This window comes from Macrobrachium rosenbergii, chromosome 11, assembly GCF_040412425.1.
Source record: "Macrobrachium rosenbergii isolate ZJJX-2024 chromosome 11, ASM4041242v1, whole genome shotgun sequence".
Classification (NCBI taxonomy): Eukaryota; Metazoa; Arthropoda; class Malacostraca; order Decapoda; family Palaemonidae; genus Macrobrachium; species Macrobrachium rosenbergii.
Window position 1 is genome coordinate 39093117 of NC_089751.1, and position 12101 is coordinate 39105217.

The 12101-nt window shown below is 35.9% G+C and overlaps 1 protein-coding gene across 2 annotated transcripts in view; it reads right to left on the minus strand.

Annotated features, from left to right (window-relative positions):
* The window catches only part of LOC136843342 (neural-cadherin-like), a 721385-nt gene that overhangs the window by 187493 nt on the left and 521791 nt on the right, over positions 1-12101 (minus strand). The window lies entirely within an intron of this gene.

Below are 12101 nucleotides of genomic sequence, written 5' to 3' on the forward strand. Positions count from 1 at the left end.
AATAAGAATTTTGAGACAAAAGTCATCACGCAGACTTTACGACCATCAGTCGAGAAGTTGATGTGATATAACAGTAAGGAAAACCCATCCCTTTCAAACCTATAGCAATAGTACTTAAAACATGTCTGAAAAGCCCCACAGGATCAGTGGGTTGTGTAGAAGAGATACGCGGAAGTGAGAAACTCAAACGAGTTCAACAGACTGCAGATTAAAGGCCAGACTCTGAATACTGGAAAAAAAAGGTTGGCCTTCTGGGAGTTCAGGCTCACTTGGTGGAACTATTGCTATTCATAGCTTAATGAAGACTAAGAGACAGTCCTGGTTTAAGATGAATGTGCCACTGATTAAAAGAAAGTCAGTATATATATTGAATAAAGAGAGTGAATTGCATAAGGTAATTTTATTTAAAGAAAATAATTAAATTAATGACGTTGCTAATAGTCGAGATGCACGCTGATATGTCTGTTATTTAAGTTGAATATAACGTGTAAAATGTCCTTACTGTTAATGTCTGGTGCGAGGTTTACCTGGCAGATTATCCGGTGACGAAAAATCTTTAAGAAAATATGGTAATCTTTAACAAGCAGTGACATTTGCTCTTGAAAAAATTAGGGAATGGTAATTCGCATTTATGACTGATGGAGTTTTCACTATAAGTCTTAGAAAAATGACACTTGGATTCATCTAAGGATAATCTTTGTTTGATAATTTTTTTTTAGTGAAAGTCAAGAATTCTCGGACAAAAATCTCTTGCGAATAGCGAATGATCAGAGTTTCTAGTCATTTGCATTTTCACGAAGGCACTGACTGGAACGATATTCCAGCCCACCAGAATTTCGGCGCAAGGGCTGTTTATCAATGTGCACTGAGGTACTGTTTACTGTATGCGGACAGAATCTGTAATAATTTCCCTCTTTAACCTCAAGTTTTTTCCAAGATGCGCGAGTCCAACTTTCTAATTATATCTTTGATAACAAAATATTTTCTGGATAATGATAGTATAAACGATGGAAATTTTATCATCTCATCCTAATTAAAGGAGTAAGGAATATTCAGCTTGGAATGTTGATATTAAACGGCACTGCTTTCTGTACTCCCCTCTACTGGGACAGAAAACAGACCTGGAGTTCAACGACAATCAATAATTTGCTTCTATAGGATTCTGGGTATGAGGTTCTACCATTCTTAGTCAGCCCCTGCCTATTGCCATGGTTCATGGGCCCCTGAGTTCAGAGGCATTTGCTCACTCTACTGTCCTTGTCTTCTTGACTAAGAAAGGCACCTCCTCTGTAAGTACCAGGCTAAGTATAGAATACCCATTTCCTTTCCAGGACACTTAAAGAAGGGCTTTTGTATTCATAGTGTAAGTCAGTCTTCATACAATGCCAAATTTCACTTGTTGTATATTAGAATAGTTAACATATTTAGATATACATAAGTGGTTTACATATTTACATTTACATATTTAGCGAGTGAATGTATTTATAGATATGTAAGGTTTAAGAAAACACCTTGTGAAAGAAAGTTTTGCTGATGTGTTACATATTGACTTTTAGCATATATTTAGCAGAAACGTTTGTTGCCACAATGCTATATTAAATCTTTCACTTTGATTTTAGTCATAAAGACATTAAATTAACCGTGTTATTAAGGAATGGAAAAAAACAATAAATAAGCAAATGTATGCCAACGGATATACGTGTGGAAAAGGAAAACAGCTCCCCATGACGCTCCATTTGGCTTAGAATAATGGGTTACTAATTTTGAGAATAAAGGAGATTGTAGAAGAATAGCAAATGAAAAGCCCATTATGATACTACAATTAGGGTCAATGTGCTACACAAGAAAACTGTATATGGTAAAAGGAAAAAGTAATGGAGAAGCTACTTTTATTTCTCTTCTCGGAAGCATTTCTCTGTTTTTCCTTTCCTTAGGTTTTCCGAAGGCATAATAAATACTAATCTTCGAGGTTTAAGGTTTTCTTATTTCAACAGAGTAAAAAAAAAAATAAAAGAGATACGGTATCCTTAAATTTTGCATAACTCTGCTTTCTGATACTGAGTTGCAATGAATTTTCACCCGTTTTCAATTTTTTTTTTTTTTTACATTGATGTTCTGCGTCGCAAACAACAAAGGAAAAATTTATCCACTAGGTCTGCAGCTGTATTATTTATGCTCTTGCAAGCTGTTGCTCTCTTTTTTTGAAGGGCTTTAGATAAGGTAAAATAGATAAAATTCTTAGTATCCTCTATAAACTTTATGGGAAGCAGATCCGCCCTTACAACACACCTGAAATGAATGAATCCAGTCTCTTTTCGCCCGCATCAGTTGCAATGGAGAGGAGTTTCCCAAGAGTACCGCTCACTTCTATTCAATTTGTAATACGAATGAACCTACTTACGCATTCTACCCGTCAATCAGGTTTATCTCAACCGAGCTTTCTATTTTTTCGAAATGTAGGTTAACTGGACCGTGCACCGGCGCAAGTCTGAATAAAAGATAACTTTAAATGTTTGAAGATTCAGTTTTCCCGGCCTAGTCATCAAAGCAAAGCAGCCTTACTGAAATCAAATTCTAACTGTGTTTCAAGCTGACATTCTGATCAGCGACGAAGAAATCGTGTGTTTGGCGTCGATTGTAGTTCTTATACTTGAGACAGAAAAGGGACATTTTACTTTGTGAATCAGGAACTGGAAAATAAAAATAAATTTTCTCTTTTTAGGAAAAGAGGAAGTCGTCCACACAAGCTATGAACAAGGCAATGACAATTATATTGAGTTTTGTAAGGTTGCTGGTCACTGAATATTCTACCAGGGATCTTGTTCGCTTCGGGATAGTAAAAAGAATACTTGATATGATTTCAATAAAAGGTCGGAGTATTCCTCTACGTTCTTGAAACAACGTGTTGAAATAGAGAGGGCAAATTCCAGAAAAAATCAATTTTTTTTTTTGATGTTACATAGTTTTCCGAAGAACACTTTACCTCCGGTCACAGTTCATCCGCAACCAGCTAAGGATATTTAGTTCATCTCAGTAAAAATTTCAAACTCGTTGTGGAAATTTAATGGCACACAAGCCACAATTCTAAACTCGATTGAATCTCCACGTGCCGTATGCGCAATTCCAAAAGGTTTCATTAATTCTGGTTTAATTTCATCAGTCTCGATAACGGGTAAACTTAAAGCCTCTAGGATTCGAATATTTGCAATACTTAGCTACAAAACATGTCTATAACGCTACAACAACAGGAGGAATTTTTGTAAAAAAAAAAAAAAAACACTGTTCTCACAATCAGGCCTATCGCCCATTCTTTCCTGAACATGACAAATCTCTGTCGAAAAGAATCTGTACATCATCTTTTTCACTTCAGAAACAAAGAAATGAGTTTCCAGAGCATTCAGATATTTCCAAACGTTGTGGTGTTGTTTTCACAATACACACGTCTTGCATTTCACTGCATTTTATTCATAAACTTTGAAATTTACACTGAAGATTGCCTTACATAGGGTTTAAAACCTTCTGAGCCCTGAAATACAAGCACTGCTAATTGGCAGAAGCCTGCACTCATTCCAATTTATTGTGAGAACATAATAATCGTAATTACCAAGTATTTTGTTACCTAGAGAACACCGCAATCCTAACGACTCCAGAATCACCGACCATAATAGCAATGCTGCTGAAACTGTAATTCCAGATAAAGATGTATGTTCCACTTGTTTCAATAAAAGATCTGGAAAACCACGCTATTTCAGACTCCATAACAATGGCGGGAACTTCATCAGTTTGTCGTGCATTTATAGCTAGGAAAATCAAGGCTTACATGGGATCTGCTGCTGACAGGGGTTCTCTAATGGCCCGTTATAAATCTACAATGTGGAGCGTAATACGATACAGTTCATGGGGCAAATGGAGTGCAACAGGCTCAAGGTGAACTTCCTAATTTCAAGCCAAGGCATCAGTATCTGAAAACCATGAATTTCATTGTTTCTTCTCTTGCCTAATGTATTGGACAAAGATTTGTTTATCCTATAAAAAGGCCTGATGCACAAAAGCAATAATAATAATAATAATAATGATAATAATAATAATAATAATAATAATAATAATAATAATAATAATAATTCGGAGGGTGAACTCCAGATTTGCGTTACCATCGCCGTTACTCTGTAACTGATATAGTGTACTCGTCAGAAACAAAACTACGCCCCGATTTGCAACTACTTTCCTCTCCAGGAATGACAAACATCAGCGAGTTACTGGCAGAATGCAATAACCCTGAAAAATCTGTTACTGGAAAGACAGAGAACACTCTATATAATTTAAATGCAGCTATCACCTTCAATAATAGATTTGAAAGAGGGTCTTCTACCTAAATAATAATAATAATAATAATAATAATAATAATAATAATAATAATAATAATAATAATAATAATAATAATATGTACTGTTGAATGTGATTGCTGCGTCATCTGCATTAATCTTGTAGAGAGTTTTCTCTATATTTCTGATTACTGCTTTCTCTCTGCTACTACATTTGACGAGTAACGTGCCGATGTGATTCATCTTCCGAAGGGAGAAGTCAATATACGGGAATTTTGTCAATAATTATGTATTTAAAAGGACGTCAAATAGACAAATTCGGGTATTAGTCAAATCAACGATATGGCCAACATTTCATTCGGCTTCAACCGAATATGATCAGGGCAGTGGTTTTGGAGTAGAATGATAGCCGATTGGTTAGCGGCGGCAGCCACATGCTGAATTTTCATTGTCTGGTGGCGCAATGCTGGTCTCCTATTGGCTGGAGAAAGTTCCCTGTAAGCCACTTTTCAGGCTTGAAGGTTGCGTCGCTGCAGCCTGGCGGACCGACGAGGCTGGAGCGTGACGTCACGGGATGGTGTGTGACATTGCGTGACGTCACTGTTGCTCGAATTCTCATTGGCTACAAGGCTGCTCGTCTCATGTTGAAGTGGCTTTGTTTGTGTGTGTATTAGTCTGTAACACCCATTTGCTTTTAAGCAAACCTATCCGTTGATTACATACATAATCCCGGGGTGTCTACATGGATAGCAAAGTGTCCGTCTCTCTGACTGGTCGGCTGCAGATCCGAACCCGCGCCACAGACCTCTATGAAGTTTGAAGCTGCTGCTCCAACCGACTTGGCCATTGAGGCTCTCTTTCTTGTCCTGGTATTATTCTTTTCAAATTAGTTGGGAGGAAGAGCACTTCCTGTGTTGTGTTCCGGGGTGGTTTCTCCTGCTGGATGAGTAGCGCTTCAAGCAAGCGCAGACACTCTCCTATGACAAAATTATCCAGAACACCAAGATAAACAGGATGGCCCTGGACCAGTGAAATCTGCGCTTGCTTGAAGCACTACTCATCCAGTAGGAGAAACCACCCCTGAACACGGCACAGGAAGTGCTCCTCCTCCCCACTAGTTTGAGAAGAATAATACCAGGACAGGAAAGTAATACCAGAACGAGCGACATCCCAGGTCTTGTAACACCTGATGAGATGAGCAGCCCTGCAGCCAATGAGAATTCGAGCAACAGTGATGTCACGCAACGTCACACACCACCCTGTGACATCACGCCCCAGCCTCGTCGGTCCGCCAGGCTGCAACGACGCAACCTTCAAGCCTGAGAAGTGGCTTACAGGGAATTTTCTTCAGCCAATAGAAGACCAGCACTGTGCCACCAGCCAATGGAAATTCAGCATGTGACCTGCCCCCTGCTGCCCCATCAACTATAAATGAGTAGACCCCACAGCACCATCATTCTACTCCAAACCACTGCCCTAATCGTATTCGGCTGAAGCCAAATGAAACGTTGGCCATATTGTTGATGACTTCTTTTTTTTTTTTACATGCCTTTTTCCCATTTTTATGGGGTAAGCACGATGCCTTCTTTTTGAAGGACTTGGCTTTGGGGTAGACTTTGTAGTCTCGATTGGCTGCCCTGCCTGTCATCGCTTAGACCCCAGTAGCATATGTACAAGTATTGTACCAGCGCCCTTTCTCCCAGCAGCGAGGAGACGTTGCATGGTTAGGACGACAGTCGAGACGTGTGAGGTGTCTGTTATATTTTTAGATGATGTTGGAGTGGTTTTGTTTGTGTGTGTATTAGTCTGTAACACCCATTTGCTTTTTAAGCAAACCTATCCATTGATTACATACATAATCCCGGGGTATCTACATGGATAGCAAAGTGTCCGCCTCTCTAACCGGTCGGCTGCGGATCTGAACCCGCGCCACAGACCTCTAAGAAGTCCGAGGCTGCTGTTCTAACCGACTTGGCCATTAAGGCTCTATATCATTGATAAGACTAATACCCGAATTTGTCTATATTGTGTAAGACATAACCCTACGGATCATGTCCGCCTTATTTGACTTACTTTGTAAATATATAATTATTGACGAAATTCCCGTATATTGATTTCTTCCTTCGGAAGATGAATCACATTGGCACGTTACTCGCCATATGTAGTACCAAAGAGAAAGCAGTAATCAGAAATATAGAGAAAACTCTGTAAAAGATTAATGCAGATGACGCAGCAATCACATTCAACAGTACATTTCTGAAAAAGGATCTCTTACCAGAATAATAATAATAATAATAATAATAATAATAATAATAATAATAATAATAATAATAATAATAATAATAATAATAATAATAATAATAATAATAATAATAATAATAATAATAATAATGAAAACTTCTACAACAGAAAAAATTTCTGCTTAACATCAAACTCGAACTCATGACTCTCATAATTACCATCTTACACAGAGAAAACGTAGAAGACCCTCTAATTACTATTATTAGTCCTGTTTTTATTATTATGGATGTATCGATAACAACTATAATAATGATAAGATTTTTTATATAAAGTAAAAAACAAATTTACTAAATCATTTCTCTTGTTTTGAATAATGGCACTATGACTCCACATTGCCATCCTTAAGATGGGACCTTGCTATATCCCAGTATAAACCTAACATTGCTACCGCATTAGGTACCTGCTGTTGTTCAAAGGTGATGAAAAATTCAACCGTAGAACCCAGGACACATGTAAGCAAACTTGCCATCTCCTAGATCTAAATTTATCCCAGTTGCCATGAACTTAGTTAGAATTTCAGATACTGTTTGCCCCACCTCACAGCTCGAGAAACTTGCTTCTGTTAATCTCTCAAGTGCTGGTACTCTTGTAGGCTCCCTCGTCGATTATAAGTGGTGGAAGGTAAATCCCTTTCAAAACCATGGGAAAGTATAATCTACTCATATTACTCAGTTAATCAAAAACTACACAATAAGGAAATAATTACTGTAATTTATTTCAATTATATTTAAGTATATAAGAGAAATTCATTTCAAGTCTTAAGCTGTCCGTCTTTACATCGATATTTTTTAAGAAAAGTCTACTAATATTAATCTGTTTTCATTATAAGTACACAGAAAAATAGATTTGGTATACACTAAGAGTTAATTTCAATGCTTTTCATAATATGGAAGCCCCTTTTTAAATCTCATTTTACTTCTATTCTTTTCTATATACACACACACACACACACACACACACACACACACACACACACACACACACACATATATATATATATATATATATATATATATATATATATATATATATATATATGTGTGTGTGTGTGTGTGTGTGTGTGTGTGTGTATGTGTGTGTGTGTGTGTATTCTGTGGAAAGAAACTAATTAATTTTGATTAAAAAGGAAATGTAAGATTTTTCCTATTTTAATTACTTAGTCTTTCAAGTTACATGACAAGAATTGATTTCGAAATTCTCCGTGCCAATATTTAAACTATTTCCATAATAATATTGAAAATTTTACGTAAATAATTATCTAATCATCCACCATTACAGAAAAAAATTTGACATAATGGCATCAAATTATTCCCTCACGGCTTCAAAATGTGACTCATGAACTATCTTTCACATTTTGTAATATATCTGTCTAATTATTTTATGAACGCCAAAAATCACGGACTTGCGATCAGTTAATGTTCTTGGATGAAGGTCACCAGAAATACAAACCAAATGAACGTGTAATTAGCCTACAAATGCCTTTCTTCAATATGATTAACAACCTACTGTAATGATGGGTATGCATGATTTCCCTGAGGATCTCTTTGACCGAGACTTGGAGGAACTCTTTTACACATTCATGCGAGAACAGAAATGATCAGGCTGGTTTGCTACGTTCCAATGAAAAAAATAAGTAAATAAACCAAGGCCAACAGCAGTGAGTTTTGAATTTCGTGATGTGTTTGTTATTGCTGAGAAGTACGTCACGTGACTGAGAACGTCACTGAGAGACGCATTGCGTGATAACAGCGTCAACACTTCTTTTCTTGAGGAGTACATCACGTGATGAAAAGCTCTTTTTTCTCCTCCAACCATTTTTGTATTTTTTAATCCAAGAAGTACGTCACGTGATGGCACTATCCTCTTACTCTCTTTTCCCTTCTTTTCTGAAAAGTATTTCAGTGATGTAAAGTTTCTCCCCTCCCCACTGTCTACTTTTTGAGAAATTCATTACGTAATGAAAAACATTCTCACTATCCCCCCCCTTCTTTTTTTTTTTAAGTACCTCGCGTGATCGGAAACGTTCTTTTCCTATTCTTTATTTTTTTCTGAGACGTACTTCATGTGATGGAAAAAAATCTTCCCCAACCCTTCCAAAAAAAAAAAAAAAAAAAAACCTGCAGCCAGTCGCTCGGATGCAAGAAGATTAAACTGCTGGAAATCGGAAGAAAGTCTCCCCATAATACGATACGCCTTATACTTATCTCTGTGAGAGGTAATCCAAGTAGGTCAGAGCAAAGAGATAATCGAACCTCGAAGAAACGAAGGGAAAGACGAGGAGAAATTCAGAAGAAAATCAGGACCAATGAATGAGAAAATGGATTGCGGGGAGGAGCGGGTCATCGTAAACGCATTCCTTGCCATCTACACAAGGTAAACCGGCGGGAGAGAGATCTTTACCTCGACATGTAATATTTTAGTTGAAGTTTGCGCTTCCTGGCGAAGCCTGATAAGAGGAAATGGGATGTTGGAAGAGACAGGAGGAGACAGGAAGACCGCAAAAGCGATCGCGGGATTTACTGATCATGATTTTCGACTTTCCTTCTTTAAACTTTTCCCACTCGTTTCCTCCTTCTTCTGTTTCAATTTTTATATATTCCGATAACTAATTTTAACCTTACCTTCTCATTTTCTTTGATTTTTACATTTTATGCTATGTATATATATATATATATATATATATATATATATATATATATATATATATATATATATATATATATATATTTAGATTTTTAATACAGGGGTTTTGTAAGGGGCCTATAAAAGAAAACGATTAATTTAAAACTAAATCTAGAGTAATCCCCTGTATTCCCTCAACAAATACAGTTTTTCTTTAGGTAAAAGCAATGTTTTTGAGTAAAGGCTTAAGAATAGCTAAATATAAAACAAAAATGACTTCTTATCCACTTAGATAAGAACGCCGTTCCATTGTCATTACGGAGAGAATTTTCATCATCAAATGGAAAGCAAAGGCCACTGCTATCAGCATTCCACTCCTCTGGCTTTTTCGAGCGCTGGTCCGAGAATGAAAGGCGTGTGTGTGTGTGTGTGTGTGTGTGTGTGTGTGTGTGTGTTTCAAGGTGGCAGGGGGTGTTTTGGGGGGTGAAGGTAGAGGAACAAACGAGTCTGTTTCTCTACAAAAACAAATAATAATAATCATTTGATTAACTTCATAAAAATCACATCTATATAATGATTCTGAAGAAAATCAGAATATTTTTGGATTTATAAAATGACCACGAAAAACCAAAAGAATATTTAAAATATGCGTGCCTTAATTGCAGCATTTCATCAGTCATTAGGCGGATAATTTTTGAAGATGAGAATGACTGAAATTAATATCTTCATTATCACAATTTAATAACTTTCCTGTGGAAATGAAGATATTCAAGAAATGAAGAAATTATAGCATCCAATAATACAAAAGCAATTAGGTGGATGCAATCAAACTAATTTTTTTCTCATTCAGACAGAGAAAATATATCAAATATATCAGTTTACAATTTTCACTTGTTAGTCAAGCAGTCATGCGACCGACGGGGAACGAAATCGTTTCATGTGATGTAAATATTATACACACATAAAATAAGCTTTCCATGCAAAACCAGTTGCAATTGATAGCAAAACTGAGCAAAGTCGAACAAAAGTATCTTAATTAGCAATCAACAGATTCTCCAAAACGGAAAGAAAAACACGGTTAATTATTTATTATTCTTCCCAGGTATTAATAAGGAAAACTTTTCAGACTGATCTAAAGTCTTTTAAGAAAGTAAAATTTTAATTCGAGAGGTGTATCCATTTTTGCTTGACTCATTTATAACGAACAAGCTTATTTCCTATATGCATTAAACAGGGAAGACAATTTTCCAGATTGCAAATACAAAATTCCCTTGAGTCAACAAAATGACTTTCTTGTAACAAAATATCAAGTTGTTTTTATAGTGATCGCAATATATTGGAAAGAATTTGTGTAACATTTCGTTTTACTTGATATATAGAGGAAGCTCATTTATATTATTAATTAAAATGGAATTGCAGTTTGGCAGTAAAATGATTCTCTAGATTATAATTGTTTGTAACGAATTCAGTTATGCATGTTTCGGTGTGGATTTTCAACTGTTTCAGCGTAAAAACGGGATTATTTTTCGTATTGAGTAAGAATGAAATATAGTTTTGCAAATTATACACAGAATTCTCCAGAGAAAGTGGAATAATTCTCTTGTTTCTAAATACAAGGGTGTTCTTATAATGATCACTTATACAGAAAGTCTTTTATGCGATTACTTGTGTATGTAAATATATTTTTCGTTTTGCTCAGCCATAAGAACAAGGTTATTTTCATTTCGGTTACAATGAAAAAGTCTTGCCAAATCTAATTCACAGAACCCTCAGGAAAAAACAGAATAATTTTCATATCACATTAAAAAGATACATAAAATCATTTCAGGTGGATAATTTTCATTTTGCTTCGATTTTAAGAAAAGGATTGTCCCTGCTACTGATTAAAACGGAAACATGGCTGGGAAACCTAGTTTTCTGATGAAATCTTAATACTAAGACTCGTGTGTGCGTGTACTGTAAGTATGGAAATGTGTATGATGTAGTTTTCTAAAAAAAAACGCTAATAATTGCTGATTCAATATGTTTGCAATGAATGAAATGAGGATGTTTATATGGAAAAAACCGAGCTTCTTATAAACACAACTTAACCGCAGACAGCGGTGTCTGAGTGGGGTGTTTACTCATAAAACCTAGCATTTTCTAACCGACGCTTAGCAGCTACAGACCCCTGAAATTTACAGTCTCAATTCATTTTGCAGGCGGCCTTTTTCAAGCCTCGTAAAAGTAGATTGCCGGAAGAGGAACAATTTTTGATATTTAATGGCAGGGAATAAAGCTTTTATAAATCTGAGGCTTTTCTTTTAAGGGAAACATCCCTTTCTCTCCCGAGGACAGAAACAGACATTAAACATTTCATGGCAAAAGCTGGGTTGGTCGAATAACTGCTTGTTTTATTAAAAGCGGAGGGGAAAAGCCTTTATTACAGGCTTTGCACAAGCGAGTAAATTTTTGGAGAGAACTATTCAGATAGTATATCTGTCCTTGAATGAAAAATAAATAACTGAGGAAGAGGAATGAATAAAATTCTTTTACGCAAAGGTTAAGAAATAGGATATTAAATTTATTTTACTTGAGTATATATATATATATATATATATATATATATATATATATATATATATATATATATATATATATATTTTTTTATGGTATTTTGAATTTGGTTCGGGGTTTAAAAATATAGGCTTTTAAATATAATGTAGAAATTTGCAGACGGTGTGATGAACTGCATGATACCATGGTATTTACTGTATGATAGAATGACATTTGCCTTTCACAGAATCATCAAGTGTCACTTAATGGCAGAGGTGAAGTCAGCTGTAATAAATAACATCTTCGCCGTTTCTTCTCTCT